The sequence below is a fragment of the Neopelma chrysocephalum genome, unplaced genomic scaffold, assembly GCF_003984885.1.
Source record: "Neopelma chrysocephalum unplaced genomic scaffold, ASM398488v2 Primary Assembly neopelma1_63, whole genome shotgun sequence".
In the NCBI taxonomy this organism is placed as follows: Eukaryota; Metazoa; Chordata; class Aves; order Passeriformes; family Pipridae; genus Neopelma; species Neopelma chrysocephalum.
This window is the reverse complement of record NW_020897720.1, coordinates 12,303,847-12,330,917: the sequence shown is the minus strand read 5'-3', so window position 1 is coordinate 12,330,917 and position 27,071 is coordinate 12,303,847. Positions and strand designations below refer to the sequence as shown.

General features: G+C 46.6%; 1 long non-coding RNA gene across 2 annotated transcripts; it reads right to left on the bottom strand.

Annotated features, from left to right (window-relative positions):
- Nucleotides 1–157: 157 nt before the first annotated feature.
- On the bottom strand, nucleotides 158–27,071 carry LOC113967373. 2 transcript variants are annotated; one of them, XR_003534143.1, is made up of 7 exons: nucleotides 27,059–27,071; nucleotides 22,784–22,790; nucleotides 20,877–21,061; nucleotides 20,500–20,677; nucleotides 17,164–17,246; nucleotides 3,429–3,616; nucleotides 158–906 (listed from the first exon to the last, which is right to left on the bottom strand). It is a non-coding gene; the product is annotated as an uncharacterized LOC113967373 (long non-coding RNA). The 2 variants fall into 2 exon arrangements; XR_003534142.1 differs by having other exon boundaries at nucleotides 20,500–21,061.

Genomic DNA, 27,071 nt, shown 5'->3' with positions numbered 1-27,071 from the left:
AGATCATTTTAACAAATCCTGGTGGCATTCCTGCAAAAGGCTGGGCTATCAGCTGGATTTCCCTGAGCTTGGAACACAGATCTCTCTCACTGTCTTCTTCATATTTAAGCACAGTTTACAGCTTCAGGGCCCATGCTGAAAGCAATTTACAAGCACAGGACATTCACAGTTTAATTTATTAATATTGGCACAGCAGTTCAGATTACTCTCAGTTCTCACAGAAGTGTCTCAGACAGTATTTAGAGTTTGAATCAGGCTCAGCTGAGATTCCCACATATGAACTTGGCCTAAGTGGCTCCCATACCAGCATTCCCATCCCTGAGGCACACCCAAGTGTGCTTAGTTTTATAGCAGAGGTGGTTTTAGTATCACATCCCAAGCGGTTTAAATACAGCCACAAAATTAACACTGGTTTAGATTAAGTGATGCTGATGGATGGTCTCCCTTTACTGTCTCTCCCTAGAAGTGCTTGGGCAGTGCATCAGACAGGCACAAAAAAGATTGCCATTGCTTTTTGGAACACCAATGGTCTGCTCACGACATCCTGATCAAACTTAAGCAATCAATTTTTCCTTCCAGTCTGAATCTTGGCATAAGAGGGTTCTTCATTAGCAGGTGGCAGCATTCCCAGCAGTGACTTCCTCAGAATCAAATGTGAACAATCATACTTGTGCCTTGATTTCTTCTTCTCATTTCTTCCTCTCACTTTCATTTAACTCAAGTGCTGATGCTCCATTTCTGTCGTGAGCATTCAGCTATCAAGTATCTCTTCTTGATGCTGCATTTATAAAAATCATTGTTAACTGAACAGAGGATCATCACAGTCTTGAAGACTCTCAGTCCATCCAGTGGCTTCATGTGCATCCTGATACTGAATTTCCAGGCAAGTCAGTAGGAGTGAACTGACTTTGACAGGAATAGGAACAAAGAAGAGTTGCTTGTTTTTAAAGCATTATTATGGACTCCAGCATGGTGTGTGACAGTGATACATGTAACTGCAATATGCAATGCCTAAAGGTGGCTCAAGTTAAACTGGCAAATGTTGCCCTGTGTTGGGTAATGTTGATAACTTTATTTCCTCTCATTGTATTGATATAGCAAGTAGACAAAATTCTAACAGCCTTTCTCACCAGAGAGTTGTTACTTGATCACAGAATCATGGAATATTCTGGGTTGGAAAGGACCCACAAGGATCATTGAGTCCCAGCTGGAGGACTGTGAGTTTCCTCAGGGGAGCAGCAACATGGATTTAATTATTGAAAACTAGAGGGGGAACCTGAACTCCCAAATGCTATCCCAATGTACAAACAAACTCTTGGGTTGTTTTTTTTTCTTAAAGTGCATCAGAGCTTTGTTCAAGTGGTTCTGTTGTGTAGACCAGACTAATATATTTATAAACATCCTTGTAAATGAACATACCCTTACCTGTCTGTGTATTTTATGGTTGATTGGTTTAACTATAAGAACATATAACTAGGGTTAGATACTTGGCAACTGGCATTCATTGTGGAAATGATTCTTTTGAGCAGAGAGATCAATTGATTATTGACTGTAATTCTGTCTGTGACAAAGGCAGTGCCAGTGCTGTGTGTGATTTAAAGACTTTGATTGCTCCCATCGACTGACAAATAAATATTACCCTGTGTAAAACTGCCACTGTGCCCAGCTGGTAAATTGTACTGTCTGTGACAGGGGTAGGACAGTTCTCATGTACCCAAAGGCCAAGAATCACCAAGAGGTCAAAGAAAAATGCAAAACCTGCTGCAGATGGAAAGGGTGGGCACAGAGCAGACAAAACACAGCTCAAGGGCACAAAGGCACTCGGGAGGGGATTTGACCAGAGCACAGATGTCATGAGGGAGCTGCTGACATGCTGGAGGCAAAGGAGATGGAGGGAGGACACAAAGACTGCTCTGAGGAAGAGGGGTGACCTGCAGAGATGCCCTGGCAAACCCAGAGGGGTACAAATTACACTCCAGAGACACCACTGTGCCAAGGTGACCCTCTAAAGCGTCGGGATGAACCAAGAGGAGAGACATAAAAAAATAAAAGACACGACGAAAAATTAAAAAGCAACAGGGTATGTGAGAAACAAGGAAAAAAAATTTAAAATGGTCAGCTTGATGAAAGGAGAGAGAAAATTTAAAAGCTGAGGGGTACAAGGCAGAGGAGAAAAAAAATGAAAATAGGGAGAGAAAAATAGATAGAAGTAGATACAGAAAAACAATTCAAAATGAGATGGAGCAAAGCTTTGAGAAACCTCACAATGAAGGGTCAGATGGACAGCAGATGTACTCAGTGGAACCTGATAGACTCCATAAATACAAAACTGTCCTTTCAATTCTATGCTAATAAGACACTTAGAAATATTCCACAATGGCAACCTTAGAATTATCTTGTCTGGTATCACTCATTTTTAAACAAGGTTCCTTTGGTTTCCATGCAAATGCACTGACTGATGCCTTTTATTTTATTTCATTTCATTTCAGAGGCTTCTCCATTAGTCACAGGCTATTTACATAATGTGATGGAATTGGCACCTGTGTGGAGCTGTTCTCTGAGCAGAATTTACTTCACCCTCAGACCCAGTGAGGAAAACTTGTCAATTTGTGTAGATGTTAGGGCTGTAACAGCTCCATGAATTAGTTCTTCCAGCCAGGAATGGCTACGAGAGTCACAGGAAGCTCTCAAAGTTTGGGTTCCCTCTAAAGAGAATCTCTCAAACCCCTTTGTCAGCTCCTTTGTTAGGCTGGAGGCTTCTGCAGTGCTTAATTCCATGAATTTGGAGCCGCAGTGCCAGAGGAGGCTCCGGGAGGCCCAGATTTCCCAGGCACTCCTGCAGTGACTCTGCACAGCCTCCACCTCCACAGGCTCCCAGGGCACCCTTACATTTCCCAGCACACCCAAGCCTCTCCCATGCTCAATACAGGCCAAGAGATTTTTCTGTTAACAAGCTACAAAAACACTACTTTGGGGACTAAAATCACTTGGACAGTATAGCTGTGTCAGATGATTCCATGCTTTAATTTCTACCTCAAAGCCACCTCAGGATTTGCCATCATTAGAACCATTAAAAGCCATCCCATGACTGTAGTCTGACCATGTTCCCATATTTCCTCAAGTAGTTGGCCAATGGGAGCTGCTCAATCCACATCAGTATGTTGGGTTTGGGGGTGGGGGTGGTGTTTGGGTTTTGTTTGCCTTTCAAATAAGTGCAATGACTCTTCTTACACATGAGATGTAAATCTAGGCAAGAATAAAACTCAAGAGGTTTTGTGTAGATCAAAACAAGAAAGGAGATCCCAGAACAGTCTCTCCAAGCCAACTGTCCCATTCTTCTGGAATTTCCTCAACAAAACTATTTAGCTCTCCTCCCCTTTTACATAACTGCAGGAACCTGACAGCAACTACAGCCTTGCAGTCCTTACCCATTCCCATTGCCTCTTGGGCAGATCCCACTGCTGAAGGAGCTCTCCTTGGCTGCAGGATGAATGCCAAACAGCGTAGATTTTGGGGAAGAGGCTTGCCTCTGAAGGTGCAGGGAAGGAGCTGAACAGAACAGACCCGAGACAAACACTCAGTGGAGCTCAGACCCTGGAAGACACCCAGGAAGACTCTGCAAGAAAATGGAGATACAGGTTACAAGCCTCAGAGTAGATTGTAACAGCATGTAAATATACATATATGTTTAACTCAACACACCAGCAGCTATCTGGGCTGTCAGAGAAAAAATTGTATTTGAGCATCACGTCTTCACAAGACACTTTTACAGAGACAAAAAGGCAGAGGGACCATTTAATATTTGACTTGCACAGGAGGGAAATCCACACACACACACACTGCAAAGAGCAGGAGGAGCCTGGGACCCTGGGCTGCTCCAGCTGTGCTGCAGGATGGGCACTGCACAGCCTCCCTGGGTGGCTCCAAGTTTATTCTCTTTTGAGGAGCTCCAAAGTAAAGGTCAGAGGGACCTCGCCACACCCACAGGGTAAACCTTCAGGAGGATAATTAGCCAGCAAATAATCTCTTTTAAGATATCCAGGCCACTATTTCACTATTTGTAAAGAATATCTTTATCAGTCAACCCAGCAAGGCTGCCAGCATGGCATGATACCCTATCCAGCACACATTCACATCTGTGCATTTCAGGTGGCTTTAAGTCCCTTATTGCTTCCAGCTCTTTATTCCCAGACCTTTCTGACTGTGTGAGCAGGTCAAGTTCTCATTTACACCAAATGCATTGTGCACTCCAGGCCTGGACAGAAATCAGACTTGGAGATCTCCTCCTTGGGACTGGTGTCTTTTGTCCTTCATAGCAACCTACACCAGACATGTCTCTCAGACATCCTGAGCTTCCTCCTCAAACTGGCTCTCAAGGTCTGTTGCCACAGGCACCGTCTGTCTCCAGCCTTTGTCTCAGCTGGGAGCAGGGAAATGTCACACTCCAGTGGCTTTGAAGCCACCATCCATGTTAGTGACCACAAACATGATCCAAGAGAGCCAATTCTCCATCATCCACAACCTCTGAGTGCTGCAGAACCTGCCAACGAGGCTCAGATGCCCCACATTTTTCAGGCAGAACCCCCAAAACCTGAGGCATACGAGGGCATAACCATCTTTTGAGGTGCTCTTTATTAACTGAAACCAGCTCAAATTTTGCCTGTGTTTAGGTTTGCAAACAAAACCATCGTCACTCTGCACTGAATCAGCAGCTGAAGTGAGGGAAGTCCCGTGACTGACCAGGAACAAGATTGCTGGTTTCTAATTAAAGATGAACTTCTGAGACTCCTTTAAAAATTGGCCACAGAGTTAGTATTGAATGCAAAAGCAAAATCCGAGTTGACTGAAAGGTCAGCAAACCCAGGGAGATAATTGCTGCTTGATGTTCCAGGAAACCCAGGCTCTGACACTAAGTTTAAAAAAAGAAAAAAATGCCTTTGATGAATGATAACAAAAACTTTCTTTCTTCTCATCACCATCATGCAAACAGATCAGGCATGGAGATACTGAGGGCATTATGCAAGAAAATTGTGGGAGTCCAAGTATCCTGTTAAACCTCACATCTCTATTCACTGAAATACACAAAAAATCAAATATTTCAAGGGAAAAGTGATTTTTTTTGTGTTGGTATAATTTGATTTGCTGACTAATCAATTTTCAGAGTTGATGAGCTTTTGCTTTGAGCCCTTGCCTCTTTCTAAAGGAAAATATACAATGTACTAAGATTTTAGGAGTCCTCAAGTCATGTTGAAAGGCTGAGGTGAGGGTTAAAATACTTTCAGTGTGTTTTTGCAGGGAGGAGACCTGCAGCAGCTTTACAAAAAGCATCTGAGAATAGCAACAGCAGGTTATGAGCAGAAACAAATTACGAACAAAGAAAAATTATGAACAAATTAATATAATCAAGGGTTGCTGTACATCTGCTGCTAAGAAATAATAGCTGCTTTTTGTTTTCTCGAAAAAGCTAAAATAACTCAGCTGCTGGCTTAATAATTAAGTAGAATTTAAAACTGTACAGAATGACTGAACCGTTGAGGACAGGAAGGGGCCTCTCGAGATCATCGAGTCTCACCCCCCCCCGGTCCATAAGATCAAATGCTTTTTCTGAAGCATAATCATAAATTTACCTAATTAAAACTTCACCAGAAGACTGCTCCTGGGACAGCTGGCCATGGAGGGGCCATGTGGGTGTCACACCAGCAGCGCTGGCACGTCGCTGAACCGCTGCTGGCCCTGCTGGGAAGCTGGTGCTGCTCCAGTCCAGGATCTCTCTAATCTGGGGGAGTTTTTCCTTTCCTCTTTTTTTGTTCACGTTGCTGACAAATTGGGAGCTGGAGTCTCTCAGAAAAACCAAAATCCCCCAGTGGGGGCCACTTCAGCTGCCAGCAGGAAGGCAGTGGTGAGCAGGTGTGCTGTGGAGCTGCTGATGAAGCAGGCAGGAGCCTGGTATGTCCGGGCAGGTATGCAAGCAAAATGTAATTTATTTTTTTTTCCCAATTTTTTTCACCCAGCAGACTCAGCCAGGGCTGAAATCCATAGAAATTAGTTTCCTGCCCGTTTCATCCGTGGGGTCCTGTTGGGTTTGGAAGTAAATATTTCAGTACGTGGTACAGACAGAGAAAAAGAGACCACCAGAATCCAGGGATCCTGCAAATTACTGTCATCTCCTTTTTATGTGAACTATATCTAGAGGATGCTTGTCAAATTTGATCTTCATGAATGTGTGTCAACCTTTTACACTGACTTCATTAGTTTTACCTTGGGAGCAATTGAGCTGGTCCCCGAGGCAGGTATTACTCACATGCCACCTTTAACAATCAGATTAGCACCGTGTTTACTCTGAGAGCTGAAGCCTTGGTGCTCAGCATTGAAATGAGGTTTCCTGAGCAGAGCACACAGCCAGCCCCCCAGTTCCAGCCCTGTCTTGGAGAGGACCATGCTCACCATATGGTGCTCCTGCTACTCCTGTGCTATTTCTGGCTTCCAACACTGGAACTGTGATGGAAAGATTTAAAAAGAAGGCTTTGATCCTGCCAAGACGTCTGCTCACCACACCACAGACCTTTTTTCTGGTAGTTGAACTGTGCTGTGCACCCTTCAGCTGATCCCTCCATATTACAGGTTCACATTCCCTAGACCTCCTTTTACCCACATGGTTTTTCCCTCCTGCTCCTCTTGCAAACCTGTGTGCCTGGGTTTGAATGTGCTTTGACTCTGACATCATTTACCCCGATGCAAAGAAAGCAAACTTATACTCTAGGTAATAAAATGAGTCCTTCGGTCCTTGAATACCTCATTCCACCATTTACCCAACAATCACCATCAGCACCAGGTGCCACTTCTGCAGCACAGACAGACACAGACACAGACAGACAGACAGACATCCCGAGGACCAGCCAGTCCTGTGCCCATCAACCCTTCCCACCCCTCTGGGCACAGCTTCCACATAAAGCCCAGTGGAAAACCAGGTACTGACAACTCTTTTTTAACTAAAGGTGCCCACATCCCAGTGTCAGCTTTGGGTAACACTGAAAATCAAATAACAGTTTCCTTAAAGCATTATTTTCTAGATAAATTGCCCTGAAGACTTTTTGGTAGACCAAACACTCCTTTCAAAGCAAATGATTAGGGCTGTATAAAACCCATTCTTTTTACTCTACTGCTCAGCATTTAGATTAATCTCCTGACTAGTTTTAACATCTCAGCAGTCATCCTCCTGGAAAAATGAACACTCTTGCAGTCCTAGTCAAAAAGCCTTGAAAGGCTCCCGAATTCCCAGGGGGTGACAGAGGTACAAAGGAATCTCCTTCTCACAGTGATGAACCTTCTTAAATCCTCCCGGCTGCAGCCAAGACAAACCTGGCTCATGTAGCACTCACTTCATGCACTGAGTACCCCAAAAATGAGCCATTTGGTGTGCAGGATCAAAGGTAGGAAATGTGTCATTGTCTGGGATGGTTATGGAGACAGGAAGGTTTCACCCAGGCTGAGTTTCCAAAATACTTACAGGAAATGGGTTACTCCTGTCTCAAAGCTCGTCACCCGTTTCTAGAATCCTCTGGTGCTCAGCTTGTTCTACCTGGATTTTCAATATCTCTCTCCCTCCTCCTCTCTACCACTCCCTGACTTAGAGGGAAACAGCAGAGGTGACATTTCTCACAGGATTTAGCAAGAACATCTCATGATGCAACAACACAGCACCAGGATTCTTAACAACCCGTAATTCAGGTTAACCAATCAGGACAATGAAAATCAAAGGTTTGATTTTGGAGGGGAAAAAAACCCAAACAAACAAAAAACCCCAGCCCAAACCAAAATAAAACACCAACAAACCTTGGAAATTTAGCAGCTGCAGTGTCTAGATCAAACAAGTTGTTTCTGTTCACTGAGGTGATTTTTTTAATGAAAAAATAACAACTACAAAGCAATGGGAATGAAAGGTCAGGCTTTGGCAGATTACCACACCTTACACCAACACTTCTATAAACAGTGTTCAGACACTGTGTTATCAATGAATTTATGTAGCTGCATTTAGACAAAACCCTAAAAGAATCCAGACTTGCTTTGTGCATGAGCTGCCCGAGCTCTCTGCTGAGCTCCATCATCATCCTCACCATTCTGTGAGCAAATCTACAATTTCTACATATTTTTCTCCTGGTGGCCTCCATGGAAATATGAAGGGCCTAAATTTATGAAACAATCAGATTTTTTCCTTGCTCAGTTCTGAAAAGAAGGAAGGAAAAATAACCAAAAGTCTTCCCCCATCTCACTCTTTTATTGTATTGACATTTTGTCGTGTTATCTCTGGAGCCCCAGTCACAAGGGTTGATGGAATTACTTCAGTCCATAATAATTACTTGCCCACATTATAAACCTATTATGGCCCAATCTGTCATTATTATCCATCCTTGTTTGGCCAAGGCAGCAGGTTGTGTTGGTTACACCTGTAGTACAGACTGGGTTGGGCAACTCAGATAACAGCAAGTACCTGCACAAGGCATATCTTTAACTGAGAGAATTCACTTTTTTTGCAAAAGAAGCAAATCAACGAAAGTTTAAGAGGAGTGGTTATTTTAGTGCCATATTTCCCGCTAGTCTTTTATGGGTACAAACTATTTTTGCATTGAAGAAACTCAAGGCAGTCTCATGCTTAGATTGTACCTAATTAATTTTTCATACTAAAAACCTCCTCGTTGCCAGATGGCTGATATGTGGCCATTTAGAAAGCAGAAGGTATCAGTCAGAAAAAAAGACAAAACCCTCAGCTTTGTTCACTGAGCCTCTTTTTTTACCTATGGCCTTGCTAGACCAATTGTACCACATACCTTTGAACAGGGAAGTCTTTTAAGAGAAGCATGAATCTTTATGATTTTAATGCATCTCTCTATCCTTCACAATCATTCTTTCTCATATCAAGCCATCACTCTCCAGGGTGAAATACAGGAGCACAGAATATTAATCTTTGAGTTATCTTTCACTAGGGCAAAATATCTTTGTGTCACCATCATCATCATCATCAAACCAGGGGCTACTGAGAAAGATGCACAGGGAAACCCAGAGCTGTGGCTTCTTTTGGCTCCCCAAAGGTACAGTTTACTGGCAAAGGAAGAGCATCCCCACCAGGACAGCTGAGCAAGGGACAGAGAGCTCTGCCAAATCCAGCACCAGCACAATCCAACCCCATGTTTATCAGTTTCTGGGCAGAGAGGAGCACAGCCCCATCTCCCTTCTGCACAGGGGAAGCCTGGGCTTACACCAACAGGGCAAAGGCATTTCTCTCCTGTTTATTCCAGCTACCTGCTGGCTAACATTTGACAGAATGTCACAGGGAAAGGAAAAAAGTGCTCCTAATTATAGCCCTTCTGTCGTTCAACTCAGGGGTTTCATTGAAAGAGAAAAGGCATGGAGAGCAGCTAATCAGCTGCTCCAACAAATGAAGGTCTGCAGATTGATTTTTCAAGTGATTAGTGGTGCAAACACACATTTTCACAACTCAAAATCTTTGCATTTTTATCCAATATTTTCATTAACCAAGGTATGATCAGAGAGGGACAGTTAACAGCCAACACCAGCCTCAAATACCTGGTGGCTTTATCACCACAGCACACAGATTTGAAAACCTGTATTGCAGTTTCCACGGTTCCAAGAGCTTCACAAGTTCCACCTGCAGCTTAATTAGAAGCCAAAGCTGTTGCTCTACATTTGCACATATGATTCTTTCAGGACAAAACGTCCCTTGCTGGACAAAATGCCATTCAGCCTCACCCCAGCCATTCACCGTCTCCAGCAGCATTTAGCACCGTCACTCCCATGCTCGAGTTAGAAGCTCTAATGACAGCAGCTGCCAGCAGCCTGTGGGCTGAAATAGGAACTGGAATGGCTCAGAGACATGATATACTCTGAAGGGAGCTAACAATAAGCATGGTGGCATCAGACAGCCCATATATTTGCTGTGCCTCTTTCCATAAATGCCAGTCCCCGGAGGTGCCGAGCACTTGCAGCCGACTGTGGTGGTGGGATTGGGGTCACCAGGTGACCAGAGCTCACCAAACACACCTCCAGGTAAAGACAAGCCACAGAAACCACAGTCTGAAAACCAGTTGTACAGATCAATAACTAGATTCAACTTGAACCTCCAAAAACAACAGTTTTAATAAAATTGTCTACTACTCGTTGCCTAAGTTTCTGAAGGTGAAAGTCAGGCAGGGTTCACCAGTTTCTCTTGAAGAGAAACCCAGTGCCTAGTGTAGGGCTCTGACAAAATCCCACACCTCCACTTCCCAGCCTGTGGCACTGACAGGAGAATCAAGCACTGGCAAGAGCCGTGTGATGATTTCCTGGACCCTGAATGACACTGGACAGTGGTGCAATGTCTCCAGTCAGGGATGTTTCCCCTCTCCCTTATGTAGCTTTAAAATCATAAAAGTATAAATTAACACATATGGGACCTGAGAGTAAAGGTTGACACCTCATGCTTACACAGGCTCAGAGACAATTTGACTGCAGTTCTCAGTGGAGTTAATTCATGCACTGTGGGCCCATGGTGTTATCAAGATATGAGAAGGAATGCATTACATAAATATATATTTATCACAGAGCAGGGAACAGCTGAGTCCAATTTTCATTTTTGCTTCTGCACTTAGATATGCTTTGTAGATGTTTTCCTTCAGCAAATGACTCAATCCATCACAATTAAAGTAACACAATATAATCTTTCCTTTGATTTAATTGCTTCCCTTCTACCAAATATACAAGTTCAAAAGACATTCAAAGCAATATTTAAAATAGAAAGATTATTTTCAAAATTAGCACAAATCTCCTAATGGGTTCAGAATTACCTGCTGGGAGTCTTGCAATGCACTGGGTCTTGATACTTAATTTTAAATGATTTCCAAGGTTTGCCAGCATGAATCTGAGTTGATATTTCCCAAGGAGCCCTAATGGACTTGGGTATTCAAATCCCTCAGAAGATCAATCTGCTTTCCCATGTGCTGCTGCAAACACCCTCCTTCCCCCACGTGCCTGGGGCAGAGCTGCTCCCCTCAGACCCAGCACAGTGCCCACAGCCCATGGGAGGAGCAAGCCCTGTGTCCTCACAAGGCAGCAGCATCTTGGATACTCACACAGCTCAGGAGCAAAGCCATGGGGAAGGTCACACATGAGGTCAGAATGAGAGATGCACAGGGAGACACCAAGGAGAAACTCGGAGAGTGTCTGGCAAAGACAGTCAGGGAGAGGCAAGGACTGGCTACAAAACACATGCCCCAGAAACCTTGCTCATAGCTACCTTGGGCAGATTTGACCTGACAACTTAAAAGCTTTCACTAACAGTTCCATAAGCTTGCCCCAGGTCAAACATAATGTTAGACAACAAACCAGAGCTGTGCTCAGAGCTTTGGAACTCTCCTGCAACCACAAGGCAAGCAGAGAAGAGCAATTCAACATCACCCAAATCAATGAATGCAATTTCTTCTGTCCTTCCCTGTCTTGCATCTCCTGGCTTTGTTTTCCACCCCTTTCCCTTGCTGTACCTGCTGAATGTTTCATTTCATGTCCAGGCTCTGCTATGGAGAACTTGTGCCAAAGCTTCTTAGGCAAAGGACTGAGGACTTGTGAGACTGCTGGGCCAGGTTCAAATAGGGGCCACAATTCCTGTCACACACCCAGACATGGCCCTGGCCACAGGAGCTGACAGAGCAGCTCATGCCACTCTACAACTCCACCAAGCTGCTGTCCCAGCCCCTGAGGGGGTGTGTCTGTGCCCACCTGGGCGACAAGGAGCCCTGTCCCATCCAGCAACTCCCAAGCAGAAATCAAACCCACAACGGGAAAGGGAATTACAGGAGGAATTACAGCCACCAGCTGCCTAAAAAGTCGCTTATAATAAAAAAAAAAAAAAAAAATAAATAACAAGAAAGCATCTTTGCCATGACCTGAATTTTACTGCTGAAACGCTCAGCACTATTTCACCTGCTCGGTCACCAGTCGAGGCTGTGCCGGGGTTACCTGCGGTTTGCTGAGCAGCACAGAGTGCTGGTGCCATCTGCTGTCCTGGCAGGCACAGGCACGTCAGGTAACAGCATCACAGAGGAAAATGACTGGATTAATCCATGTCTGGCATAAATGAGAATCCCTCAGATGCCTGAGGGTCTCCTGTGACAGCTTAGGGATAAAAGATTTATTTACACGGGTACTATCACAAGCAAATCTTTGCCGACACAGTCCTTGATGCTGCATGAAGTTAGACACGATGCACTTCTAGAAGCAAAGAGTGGGACAGAAACAGAGATAGACACTTACTTTTAGGGTGAAGTTACTTTTAGCTTTAGCTTAGTTAGTTACTTTTAGCTCCTCATCCGGGAGCTTAACTCCTGCAGCTCAAAAACCCAGCTGTCCCAAAGAGAACAGCACCAAGCTCTTTCCCTAAAAACTTATATTTAGGACACACAAAACCAGCTTCAAATATAAAACCCAGAGAGAAACCCAGCCTGTTCTCATCCAGCTCCTCCACCAAAGGCACTTGCAGAGGCTCACAATCCCCATCTGGCAAACTTTTCAAGATGCCCAGTTTGCACCCAGACCTGACACAGCCAGCAGGTCTCAAGGCACTGGTGTGGGTTTCACATGGGAGGTTATTATCTTGCTGGGTCCCAGCTCAGCTGCTTTGTATTGAGAGTCATTTCCACTGTCCTTCTGGAGAGCTATTTATACTCACAATTGGGCTCTGCCTTAAGCACTTAAGCCCTGCTGTCTAGCCAGAAAACAGGCTTCCCACCAGTGCCTCTTCCTCCCTGTACCAGTCCCTAAACTCCAATAAAAGGTGCCACACGCAGAGAGCAGGTAGAAAATTTCTGCCAGAAAACAGGCAACACAAATCTAAATGTCCTTGTTTGTGGGCACTAAACCCTGCAAACTTGAGGGCCAGAGGTGCTGGTGTGTCCATCAAGAGAGCTGCAGCTGTTGGGGTGGCATCCTGAGCACGCAGGGGGAGCTTCTGCCAGAGCTAAAAACAGCAGGAGCGAAGTGCCGGCGATCCACGCGCTGCACGTGTTCTGGCCATCCCTGGCTGAGACACACCAAGGGAAAAGGCTCTGCTTGGAGACACTTTCTCAGTAATTTAACTCCATCTCCCAAGCACCAAAGGGCAAACCCAGCTGTAGAGGCCACTGTCACGATGGAAAGTGGGATGGGAGATCACGATGAATTCAATCTTTGCTGCTTTAGCGAGTAGGTCGCTCAGGGGAAGGCCAGGATAAAAGATTCCTCTCTGGAAATATCTCAGCTGGAGCTGCATAAAACTTAGACCCACATCCAGGGGGGAAAACTCACATAAAATTCTGGCTTATCTTGCAGAGCTGTATCATGATGCAGCCTGCAGAGGCTTGTCAGGACCCCACTGGGGGGCACATCAGTACACTGTCTCTATAGATATCAGGGCAAGTGCCCTACCCAGGACTGGCAAACATCCAAAAATGTTCACCACCACTCTTCAGATTGCCTATAGATAAGCCTGTATGGCCCAGACTGTCACAAGGTTTAAGTTACAGTGGAAAATATATTAGATATGTCAAAATATCTGAAATTAAACCCGAGGGAATGCAACCAGAAGGCAGCTTTAGGAGAGCTGTAAGAGCACCCAATAAAGGGGTGCCTTGAGGCAGCATCTTGTAACACTATTGCAACAAGTGAACTTTAATTTGAGGCTTGCCAGTCTCCCCATTAAAACACTGCTCCTGGGATCCAGCATGTGGAGAGCAAGCAGGCACCTCTGCTAAGTTGCTTTCAGAAGTTAATACTGACAGATGACTGAGGATATCTGCCAGCAATGCCACTTCTGTGATGTAGTAACACAGCTCCAAATTGCTCATACTCCTCTGCAGGCCTTTCCCACCACACTTGCTCAATCCCCTTGAAGTCTGCAAATATGCACCAGCACAGTTTAGAAGAGTATTTGGCTAACATGGTCAGAGATAACCTGAATTTACAAGATCCCCATGATAAGCACCTAGGCTAAAACTACTGATCTGTTTGGCTCACTGAGAACATCAGATCTTAAATGGAACAACAGTGTCAGGAGGAAGGTCAAACATGTCCTGCTGTCCAAACACAGTCCTCACATAAACCTGCATTGCTGCTCGGAAGCCAGAGGGACCATATCAACACAAATTTGGGGTTGGAGCAGTGTACTATTAAAAATTAAGGCAGCCCAACAACTGCTGGTCTCAGATTTGGTTCGGTTTAATCAGCCAGACTTGGCTGAGTCTACTGGTGAGTCCAGTTTCAGACAGGTTTGACTGAGTGCAACCAACCCAACTTGGCTGATTCCACCCGTGTTTACCACCCACGTGGAGACCTTAGTGTGGGAAGACAGGAGGGGAGGCTTGGGGAGCCTCCCAGCCCCTGCACCGCCCTGGGAGCCCAGGCAGGCTGTGACATCTCCTGGCAATGACAGCTCTGCGTGACTGAGACCTCCCAGAGTCTCTCCTCTGCTCACAAACGATCATGTCTCACTCGCAGTCGTGTTCCCTGCACTTCCCTGGGGCTCTCCCAGAGGAAGAGCCCTGGATGTTACCAGCCCTGCCACAGGTGGGTGTCCTGGCACCCCTGCCTGCTCAGGGTCCTCTCTGCCAGGAGCTCACCCCAGCCAGCTCTGGCTGCCACAGGTAACCCTTCCTTGGGAAACACCTTCTGGGACCTGACAGCCCGTCAGGAGCTCCTCTCTCTCCCAAAATCCACAGCACTGCCAAGCCCCCTCCCTGCCCCCAGCTCACTGTGAACACCAGTGTATGCCCAGCTTCTTCATGTAAAACTGGGACGATGTGCTGGATTTTCTCAAGGAGTGGGAAGTTTCTGCCTGAACTCTGAATCCAACAGTTAGAATTAATTCAGTTTTTGCTGTCTAAACTACCCCAGACACCAACTCGCCAGTGAAGATACCTGATTTCTCCACAGGGCAGCTCCATTCACTTTCACACCAAGATTATTTGTTACCTGCATTCTCATACAGGAATCTCTCTGGGGAAAAAAAAAATTAAAAAAAATTAAAAATTCACTACTCATCTGCCTCAGAGTTTAATGTGGTATAAATTGAAATGTCACTTCAGAGGCCCCTGTCAAAGCACTTCAGGAAGAAGGGCCCCAGCATTTGTGGCCTTTGCAGCAGCCGGTTTTCCATTTTGGGAAGGGTTTAAGATGGCTGGAATAGCCAGTCTCTTCCCACCACCCCTGCATTCAAGCCAGCGTCAAAAGTTCATCTGATAATTATGCCATCAAGAGGTGAATAATAGTTTAAATTCCTTGGGCTGGATTTTCTAGCAAGGGGGTCCAAGTAAATCCCATTGATTTGGGGCAGAGTTGCTTGTCCAGAGGAGGGGAGCATCCCTACACCTCAGTCTGTGCTGGAGAGCAGGATCCACCCACCCTTGAGCACTGATGGCCTTGATACAATTTGCAGTGACACAAAAAAAAAAAATGCTAAAGCCATTAATAACAGTGCCAGGAGAGATGTTTTAGCCAGAAGTAATTTATACCTTTTCACACAGCTTCTGGGACACAGCATGGATGAAGCAGGAAGGTAACTGGAAAAACCAAAATGCAAGTCATATTTTCAAACTGGGGATCTGGGGAAGACCTCCAGAAGCCCACAAAAAATAACTAACTCAGTGCACCTTACACTGCTGGGCAGGGTTCTGCAGACCAGCCGGGTTGTCTTCATGGTCACAGAACTGATGAAGGCTGACAAAGCCAGGCCTGAACAGTCCAACCCCACTGCTGAAGTGGCAGATGAAAACCAACTTGTAGACACTTCCAGAGCAGTAGGCAGCTTTGTTTGGGATTCTGCCCTTATGCATCCACACAGAGAAATTCCTCCAAGTGAGCTGTTTGGGAGCACAGGAACCTCCACCTACACTTGCTGCAGTAACACTGGGCAGGGACACAACCCTCCACTTCAGAAATGCCCTCACTTCTGCTCCTCCCTTACACAGCACCTCACTGAACAATGCACCTGGCTTGAAATTCAAGTGTTTAATGGCACTGCACCATCAACAAGACATCACTTCAGCTCCCATCAGCTTCACACAGCTCTTCCACCGAGTCTGGGGGATGCTAACACGAAACTGTTCAAGCCAGCCAGGCAAATGCTGGCTCCACCAAACCCCAAACTGTCTCCCTGCATTCCTCAGCATTTGGGGAGAAGCTCAGGTTTTCTTTATACCCCAAGTGAAAAGGAAATTCTTTACATTCCAGATCTGTATAAGAGAGCCCTGTTTCTAATGAAGTTTTTCTACCCTTCCCTTTCAACATAGAGAGGCACAATCGACCTGAGCTGGCATCTTTCCAGCACTCAGGACTATTAGCATTTCAAATTATAAGCTGCTACAGATCTGGCCACTGCTGTATCTCACAACGCTGGACCTGTTTTGTTCCAGCTAATGGTGCCACTCTGTTGACTTTCAAACTGGCTGGAGGGAATAAATTGCTGCAGTTTGTTCCCATACAGCTGACATTCCCGCCATGCCATCACTCACAAGCAGGGATCTGAACATTAGAAATGTAACCCACCACCCCAGACAGCCTTCAGACCTCAGAGGGGAGCTGGTGGAGAGGAGACTTGCAGCTTCAAGACTCAGCACTGACTCAAGCTGCTGGCAGCAAGAGCCCCAGAACCAAACTGATGGCTTACAGAGGTGAGTAACACTTTAATTTCTAGCACACTAATCATGTTTTCAGAATGCTTGAGGGCTTTTCAGGGGTGGGGAGAGGAGGGAGGGATATGATTTTCAGTTTCAGATAGCAGCATTCCCCTGGCTGGCACACCGAGCCCTGCTCTTACCTGTGGGCTCATCAAGGGTGGTCATCTGAGCGTCCTGGCAAGCCAGGAGCTCCAACCCCACAGCATGCTTGGCTCAGTCCTCCTGCCTGCATGAGCAGCTCTTACCCTTGCACCCAGGAAGACTGTGGTTCCCAAAGCAAGAGAGGACTCCACTGCCAACCAGAGCATCCCAGCTCCACGGCACAGGCACAAGGGGTGAAGCCATGACGAGCTCTGCACCCCTGAACATCTCACTTCGTTCATGAGGTACTTTGCAAGCAGCTAATCCATCACAGCTGCATTTAGTTCCTGGGTTGAGAGAAGAGGCAAACAGTCCACAAGGCACTCACCTGCAGTGTGGGCTTGGTTGTGCAGCAGAGCATCCACAGAGCTGGGCTCCACAGCCTCCTCCTAAACATGTCTCACTGGCAGGCTAAAGAGAGACAGAGTTGCTACAGGGAAGAAAGTGGCCAGAAAATATAATGCAACTTCTCAGTGAGAGTATTTTCACAGCACTGAGAACTGTAGGCAATGGAGTTAACCAGAACCACGGGAGGGGGATTTGGATTTAGTCTTTCCCCCTGCTCCACCTTTCAGCAGCACAGGCTGCACTGATTCTCCCACAGCACAGCATTTGCAGCCACAAAAGTTCACTGTCCAGCAAACTGACTCACATTGTGCCACCAAAATACATCACCTGGCTATTCCTCTGAGCAGCCAAGGAGGAATAACAGCCTATTTGTGCCCCTGCAACAGGGCAGCAGCAGAGGGTAACCTCAGGTGATGGGCAGAGCTGGGCAGTGCCCTCCTCTCCTATCCCAGCAGGGCGGGACCCAGAGCTCAGGCCCTCTTGAAAGGAACATTATTCCCTCTGTTGCCTGGATAACAACTCTTCCTTTTCATATTTTGTTTTTCAGTTGTATTAATTAGTAGATTTTGCTTTGTCCATAACACTGTTATCTCCTAGAGAAATTCCTCACTGTTGTTGCAAAAGGCAGCAAAAAAAATTCAGTGATGTGTGTTCACTGCCTGAGAGAGCTACTTTGTCCATTTACCACAAATACTATTGTATTTACCACAAATACTATTGAACTGCAGCTCACCTCTACCTCTGTTGCTGATTTAACCTACAACATTTTAAATGCATTTACTGACCAGCTCTCTAAGCAGAAGCAAACTTTTTTTTTTTTTTGGCAGGGAGGGCAGTCAGAGACAAAGCCCTGGCTCTCCTGTGCCTCTCACTTCACACATGCCTTTCTATCACCATTTCCTGATTTCCAAAGGCTACAGAGGGCAGGGGACAGCCCCTCACTGAATGCCAGGGCTGCTGCAGGCTCCGGTTGCAGCCCAGGCTGGAGTTCTCAGCCACCAGGACACAGCCACATTTGTGACATGTTTCCAGAGCAGCTGGGTACACACTAGATCAGGCATTTTTGGTTTTGTGAGACTTTCCAATAATTAAGCAGTATCAGTTACCTACAGGACACTTGAGCTAGAGTTTGGCACACGTGCTACCCCTGCCACTCTCTAGCAGACAGAAAATTCAAGCCCTGCTGTATTTTTCAGGTTTTTCCACCTAGAAAATTTGTGCCTCAGCTGCCAGAAAGATGGCAATCTGAGCACCCACTGAGACCACTAAATGTGCTCTTGGGTAATTAGCATGATGTCTATCACATCAAGAGACTACCAGTAGTTAAGGCTCAGACCACTGCTGGCTTTCACTAGATAAACTTTTCACTGTAGAAAGCCTTTTCGTGAGAGGGGAACAGAGAGAACATGACCAGAAAACCTTTTCCCCAGCTGTAGACAGAAACAGGTACATACTGGCATGTAATGGATTACAGGGTGAAAAAAATAAATAAGTTATGCCTCACTTTTCTAAGGAAATGGCATTAAAATCTAAGAGTTTGGGCACTGCACATCTACAGTTACAAAGCTACAGCTCTGATTTATACTGAGTCAAGTGCAAGCTAAAGCCAGGCCTTTGGGTGGAAATGAACATATTTGCTTTAGCACTCGGGTTGCTGGGCAGGCCCCCAGTTTTGTATGACACCAGCTGCTTCCATATCAAATGCTGTCCACGCAGTTAAAATTAGGCTGATCCTATTTCTGGCAGGGTTTGGGCTGCACAGCCACTGCTCCCCCTGCGTGTGGGCTCCTGGCAGTGGGCAGGTCACTGCCCGGCATCAGCCAGGCCCACGGGACTCTGTGGGAGCCCAAATGCCACGGATATTCATTTAAAATAACCTTTTCCCCTCCTTGCACACGGGGTATGGCACATGTCACTGTCACAAGAGCTTGAACAGTCCTTGTCTTGATGCTTCCTGGAGACAGACAATAACCACCAGAGCAGGGGTGCATTTATTCTTCATTCAAGAAACATCTGTGCGAGTGATTTAATTTTATGCAACGCTTTCTGCCAGCCCCATTTTCTATGAAATGGCTTGGGGTTTGTAAAATTATTTCCCTATAAAAAGCCTCCTTTTGACTGTACAGTGACAGATTAATTTAGGCAACTTGAACAATGATGGTTTGGGGAATTGGAACTTTTAACTGCTTCACAGTCTACACCTTAGTTCTACAGACATGCCTCTGAAGTGCTTAGCTATATTCTAATTATTTGCACTTCTTAAATGCATGATTAAAATGCATGATTTCTGTGTAAAAGCTCCGAGGCTGGAATAGTTTTCTCCACCATATTTTACAGTGCAACAAGTAGGTCCCTGCTTTGAGCTTCACAGTGACACAGCAACACATTCAGTGGGCTGACAGTGCTCTGACCACTGCTCTTCTTCCAGACTTGATCATGTGCTGCACTCTGGCTCCCAGCAGTTTTGGATAATTACACAAGCTGCTGATGAATCAGAGCTCTTGGTGTAGACTCAAATTCTCTTTTAGATGCTAAAGCTGCCCCAGCTTCTCTGGTGAAGAAATCAGAGATAGGATTTGGACCACAGCACTGAGAACAAGTATTAAAGAGACCCCAGCTCTGCCCCAGTGCACAGCAACCCTGCAGCCTCTCCAAGACCCACACAAGGCCAAAATGACTGAAAATGCCTTCCTTGTGTTGGCATCACTCCCAGCTGCACCCCCTGCTCCCTCACTGCCACTCTCCCACACAGCACTAACAACCTGCTCTAGCACCATTTTAAAGTCACTTGAGGTAACTCTGCTGCTCAGGGGGCAGCAGAGGGAAGAGCTTTGTCCCAAAGTGGGCAGGAGGTGGCCAAAGACCCCATTCTTTGGATGTGCACTCCCCACTCCCAGGCTGACACCCCACAGCACTGGGGGCTGGCCCAGACAGACACTTCTCCATCAGGAAGCCACTGAGCTAAAAACATCTCCTGGCTTGTCAGGGAAACTGGGGACAAGAGAGCTTCAAACAGCACTCCCCACAGCAAACAGACTGCAGGGGGACCCCGGGCTCTTGTGTAATTGTGCACATTCAGATCTCACGCACTGACTTTGCCCCTCCCGAGGCAGTGCTGGCACTGCCCGTTTTGGGTGATGCTGAGCAGTGCTGGTGGAGCTGAACAGGACAGGACTTTGAGGTCAGAATTCACTGCGGGCACAGATGTGAGGGGTTGGGTAACCTGGAGGATTATGTGCTGCTGTTTCTGGGCACAGACTCCCCTGCCTGGGGCACAGGTTGGAAGAAGCTCCCGTGGTGCACGACAGTCACTCACCCGTGTTTTCCCTGCAGCCTCTGCACTGGGCACAACAGCACGGGCAGCTCAGGGGCCTCATGTGCAGCGGGACGAGAGGGCAGGCAGGCTCAGGAGCTCTGGTTCATCTCTGGGTCCACCAGCTTTGATGACATCAGGTTTATATGGCAGAAGCATCAGACCACCAGTCAGTAATCACCTGTGTGACAGGAGATGTCAGAAGCTCCAGTAGGCACATGCTGCTTTTCACAGAGAAAAATATTATATTATACATATTTCACTTCAGAGAAAAATATTATACAGGCTCTGCAAAAGCTACCCCAGTTTCCTATTTGCTTCTGAGTGCAACTTGGCTATGGCTGTCAGTCTAGAGAAATCCTATTTGAACATGTTCCCACCTAAGGATATAATTTCTCTTTGTTCCTATTAAAATCAGATAAGTAAAATAATGAGTGTTTGGGATAGAAAAATCTCTTTTTCCATTTTGGTAATTACTGGCACAGTAAAGACATCCCGTGCCATGTTGGATGCTGTCACAGCTGGAGTTCCTACAGTGCTGTTCACAGAAGTTCCTTCTCCCTGGCTGAACAGTGCACCTTTCTGCCTTAAAAAAAAAGCCCCTGGGTTTTCATGTTACAGCTGGGGCTCTGCTGCGTTAATCACTGCAGGTATCCATGGGGGAATGGGGAAAGCATCCTCCAGCAGTAGGCAGTGAGAGGGAGAGCTGGAATTTGATTCATCCCCTGCTCACACACGGCCTGGGTTGTACAGGCTGGAGGAGGAACTGATGGCTCAGATGGCTCACGGATTTGTACCTGACCAGCGCAGCCCAGCATTGCCCCTGCTCAGCATTCACACAGGGTTCCTGGGAAGCAGTGATCCATCAGACAGTGAGCCTGTGGATGTTTCCCCTCAGCTTTCGGGAAAGAATTTAGTCTAGCTTTGTTACAGCATCCTGACTGCAGAAATAGCATTTCCAGCTTCTGGCAATAAAATTCTTTCCACGGCACTGAATCCTTGTCCTCGGGGTTCACACAAAGGACCCCCAACCTCCACCAACCACAGCCACTGGGTGTGCCTGTGCAGTGTGAATGCCAAAGGTACACACAGCACAGGCAGCAGAGAGCAGACAGGTGGCACAGGATGCCCAGGGACTCCTCAAATACTATTATTGCCTTTACTCTCACCTGCACACACTCTTCAGGTTACACCTGTGGGCACCAGTGTCTTCATGCACTACATGCCCCAGGACCTGCAGTGCTCACGTGTCAGGCAGCCTGGCCTCAAAATCCTGCTACATCTCTGTAATGCTCTGGCATGCAAAGAAGTGGGGCAGGGTTGGGGATTTTTTTTTTTATAGGGAAGAAAGGAAGCAAACGACCAGGATTTCTGTTTGACACGAATCTACTTACTTTAACAAGTATGGAGGCTCATGGTTTCAAGTGGAAGCTTAGCATCTCTTAAAATAAGCCCTAGGTGTCTTTTAATGTCGGTGCTTAAAAGGGGATTTAGTCACTGGGTTCTAGGAACTCCAGTCTGACTTAAGTGTCCAATATCTGTCGGCAGTTCAGCTGTTATCCAAGTAAGGGGAGGGAAAGCCAGGATTTTCCGGCCCTGAGAAACAGCTGTAGTCAGAAGAGGCATGTAATGCGAGGGATAAAATTAATTCCCTCTCAGCCCTGGAGTGTGAGCCGTTCCCAGCCGCTGGATGAAGGGCCTGTCTGTCCCAGCCTGTCCCACAGGGCTGCTGGGGCTGCTGCAGTGCCTCTCACTAGGCGGCCCCCGAGCCTCACCAGGGAGCTCTGCTCCCCTCCCAGGGCACCTTCAAGGCAACCAAAAGGTGATTTGAAGGGACAGAGATTGCGGCCCCATCTCTTCACTCTGCAATTGGAGTGAGATGTGCCCGTGAGCAGAAACCCCCCCCGGAGGATGTGCACCCCTTCAGGCTGCCCGTGGGCACCAACATCCCACAGGCTTCACAGCCACATGAGCCACACACAGGGGGTGTTTGCAAAACATCCCATCTCATCAGGGATGTGCCTTAATTAATTCCAAAATTAAGTTTTTACTGTGCTCTCTCCTATATTAAGGCTACCATTGCCCAAACGCCATTACACTCTCAGTGGGGATGTTCTTTTCTTTTCCTCTATAAAATGGACAAACTCATCCTAAACTTAGCAAAGACTTTGAAGCATGGAGCACAGCACACACATTTCAGCAACCATGCTGTTCTCCAGGGAGCCTGTCCTTGAAAGCCAGCTCACCTTCTTCCCCCCCCTTCCCCAATACATATGAAAATGCCCACAGGAGTGCTGGACACAATTTTTGAGATGTAAATCTCCGACCTGCTTGATGGGAGGCATTAAAAACTGAATTCCCAGAAAACGAGCCTCTGAAATAGTGCTCCCTGGTGCTACATGTTCTGGAAATACGCCACCAAAAAATGGTCTTTCAAACATACTCAGTGTTCAGCTGCATTTCTGCAATTTAGAAAGACTCTCAGCAAGCTTCACATCCGACCAGGATTCTTCAGTTTCTCTGAATACCTCGTCAGTGGCAACAATAACCTCCTACAGCTATTTGATTATTTTCAGAATATCCCAGCCGATGCAAACCTGCCCCACTCCCCACCTGAGGAGCAGTCATTTTAAGAAATCGTTCCACAAATCACAAATTTCTCTGAAACCCAACTGGCCCTCTCAGGATCCTTGGAGCGTAGGAAGAGAAACAAACAAAATCACTCCTTTCTCACTTCCTACAGAAGTCTCGTTATTCACACCCCAGGAGCAACAGAGAAGCCACGTTCTAATCACATATTCACACCACCAAGAAACTCACAACTAGAAAGCTCACTGCTGAAGGGGTGACAATTTCCCTGTTTAGCCATATGGCACAGAAGGAACACAGCTCCAGACAGAGCTCTCTCCAGCCCATTGCCTTTGGGAAAGCCTCATTCCTACCAGACCTATGCTCACATAACTGTTAAGTCCTATAGTGCCATAAGACATCCAAGTGTCTAGCACACGCTCCCAAAGCTTGAACACCTCTATGAGAATGAGCAGCACCATCAGGTATGTGCAGATGGCTTGCAAAAGGGATCACTCTCAAGTTGACTGAAGGTTGTTACCCTATATATCTATTCAAGCCTGTTTTCTTAGTAAAAGACATGCTGGTACATTAATGTGATGATGCAGTCTAGCTCTGCCTCACTTCTAAGTGTCAATTTTTAAATGCTCTCCCCCCTACACACTCTCTTTGCAATGCAGTGTATTTCAGATCCAGCAGATGCTCGTCTTGTTCCTAAAAGAGATTTAATGTGTTTTCCATGATCTAAACACCTGGCAAAAAGGGCTCCATAAAGCTTCAATACTTTCCTAACCCTGTGTTAAATTTGTCCTAGTGTTGCATATAGCATAATTCTGCAGCCATGTCAACTATTCAGGTAATTCCAGAATGTCGTCACTATGGTTTGTGTCAGCAGCGTGATCTGTATGTACCTTGTAATCATTCTGGTGTTGGGTTGCAAAGGTCCTCGGGCTCTTCATTTGGCTGAGTCTAATTCCATCCACTTCACAAAGATCTAGAGTTACACTAAGTAAAGGTTGACATTTACATGAGACACTGGGACTGCTGGAATGACTCACCAAGGTAAAACCTGGGCTAGATATTCTTTCAAGGGCATAAATTGTACGGTGACGACTTTTCACAGCTTCATAAAATCACAGAATGGTTTGGGCTGGAAGGGACCTTGGATATCCTCGAGTTCCACCCCTGGGCCATGGGCAGGGACACCTTCCACCATCCCAGGCTGCTCCAAGCCCCATCCAAGCTGGCCTTGGACACTTCCAGGGATGGGGCAGCCACAGCTTCTCTGGGCAACCTGTGCCAGGGCCTCCCCACCCTCACAGGGCAGAAGGTCTGTTAACCTGCTGTAGGGAGTCTCTTTGCTGAGCAAGGCAAACATGGACAGAGGGACATGACACACACATTGCTCAGCAGGACACGGGATCAGGATCTCAGGAGTCTCAGAACAGAGAGTTAGAGAAGCCTGGAGCATCACTCATAAAGAAAAGGAGATATGTCAGAGAGAAAACAGATATCTCAGAGTGACCTTCCAGTGTCTGCCTGGAAGATGAATGACCTCCTCTCATTTTTACTGCAAAGCTGGACAGCCACACACATGGGACAGCTTTGTCCTGGCACAGAAGCCCACTATTTCCATCATGTGAAACCAATTAGTAGCATCAGGGCTGGTCAGCACTGCAGCCAGTGTCCAAATGCTCTCAGGACATTTATTCTCCCAAACCCACTCTGCCCTTTAAAGCAGCACCAGCCACCACCTTCAGCATGCTTGAAAGTCTCCTGGTTTACCAAATATCCTAAGCCCTAATGCCATTAGGTCTCAACCGAAATCAGGAAATTCAGACTAAAACAGTGACTGTTCCAGCAGTGAAGGTCACAAGCCTTTCATCTGTTCCCATGAACTCTCCTTTGCCCAAATCCAGTATTAGCAGTGAAAGCATCCAACACACTCACGAGAAACAAACTGTGAAATGGAAGGACCACACAACAGGAGATGAGAACAGAGCATCTAACATGAACCAGTGTGTGAAGGATGAGTTTGTCTACAAACCAGGGTGCTGCAGCAAAGTGGCTTTCCAAGCACAGACTTTCCCAGTGATGGGGTCTCCTCTGAACTGAACTCACAGGATCTGCTCCAACAAGAGGTCAGCCCAGCCCTCCTCAAGCCCTGGCAGCTGCAGCAGCCCACGTATGGCTGCCTGTATTTACTGTATGAGCACTGCCTGCCCTGTGTGCTGCAGGGCATCAGTCCAGGCACACTTGCAACACTGACAGCCATCATCTTTGGCCGTGGCCTCTGCCACGTCACAAGGTCTTAGCGGCAATCGTGGCATCGAGGAACTAATGCCACGCAACTGAGCAACTGTCTTGAGCACAAATTCATAAGCTGGTGCTATTCCTGCTTAGTGCTAAAGTTCAGTGCCTCTTTTATCGTGCTGGAAACGTGTCAGGAGCTGGTTTTATTCAGTTCAGTAGAGCAACCTCTCTCCAAGGTCTCCCTTCTCACCACAGATGCAGTGCATCCAACCTTTCTGAGCAAGCCTCCTGCAATTCCTCACTGTGCCTTGGTCTTAAACCACAGGCTGTCACAGTCCACTCTGATCACTTCACATGCTCTTGGTAAGAGGCACCTCTGTGCCTTCTCTGCGTGTCTTGCCTGATTCCAGACTGGCCATGGATTGGAAAAAGAGTGGAACATGAAAAGTGGTAGCAGTTCTAAGGAGAATGAAGTCTTCTGTTGAACAGAAAAAGAGGAGGCGATGACCCTCCAACACAGTTTTGGTAATGCTGTCTCAGGCACAACCTTTAAAGCAGATGTGTCAGCCCAGGAACTCCTTTCACAATCCGCACACGTCTGATTTTTCATCACCCTTTTTCTCTGGAGGTAAAACAGAAAAAACAAATAATCCAATTCTCCAGGTCCCGAAAACTGACTGTACCAACTGTTCCCCGACAGACGGGAAGGCGTCAGTGCAGCCAGCATCCCAGGAATCTGTGGCACAGTCCAGCCAGGACTGGTTTGTGCTGGGAACCCGGGGCAACTCAATAACTTTGGCTTCCCAGGCCCTCCTCCCACACTGGAGGGTTTGGGATTATCCAGCAGCCATTGCATCACGGCACAGCCCTGTTGATGGCCTCATGATATAACCTTGGACAGGAGCCATCCTTGAGCTGCTTGAGAGATACTTATAAATCAAGAGCAACAGACGGAACTGTGAAGGCCACGGGAGGTCCAAGTAGATGGGTAACTGTACCTGGGGCCCTGTGCTCAGGACTCAGGGCAACACTGCAGGTTGGAATGGGGCACACAGTGATATGTTCTCATTTTAACCAGGCAAATCCAGCTAGACTGCAAAATATCCATCACTGTAATCAGGTGTGACTGTTTTGGAGAGTGACAAAGCAGAAAAGAGAGAGAACAGATCTCAAATAAATTATTTGGACCAGAGATATGCTAAGCCTCTGAGGAGTTCAGATGCATACACTGATTTTATTTGATAAGATGGGTAATTTGCAGCCTACTGACATCCTCAAGGTAACTAAATCCTACTCTGTTGAGGTGTCTCCATATCTCTACACCAGGTGCCCATCTGTAACTGTACAAATAAGCCTCCAAGACAGGGTGAGTGTCAGCTAAAGCATCCCAAATTTGCAGTTACTCTACCTAATGTGTTACAAACGCTGTAAGTACCAAACAGTACCACATGAAGCCAGGAGCAACAAGGGTAGGATCGAAACCCTGAAGAAACACATGCATTCTTCTGACCTAGAGCACTGTCAGGGTGCAGAAGAACAACTGCTTAAAGAGAATTAAGGTGCCAAGCCATGACCACTCACACCTGGCTCTTCACAGGCTGCAAACACAAGGCAATGGTTCAGGCAAGGAGCCCACAGGGGAACATTACAAGGGCCTTAGCAACTGATCATTAAACAGCAAACAACAGCTCTGTAGCCATCTGCCAGTCCCTTCAGGTGCTGTCTGCATGGCCACAGACACACACGGGCACAGG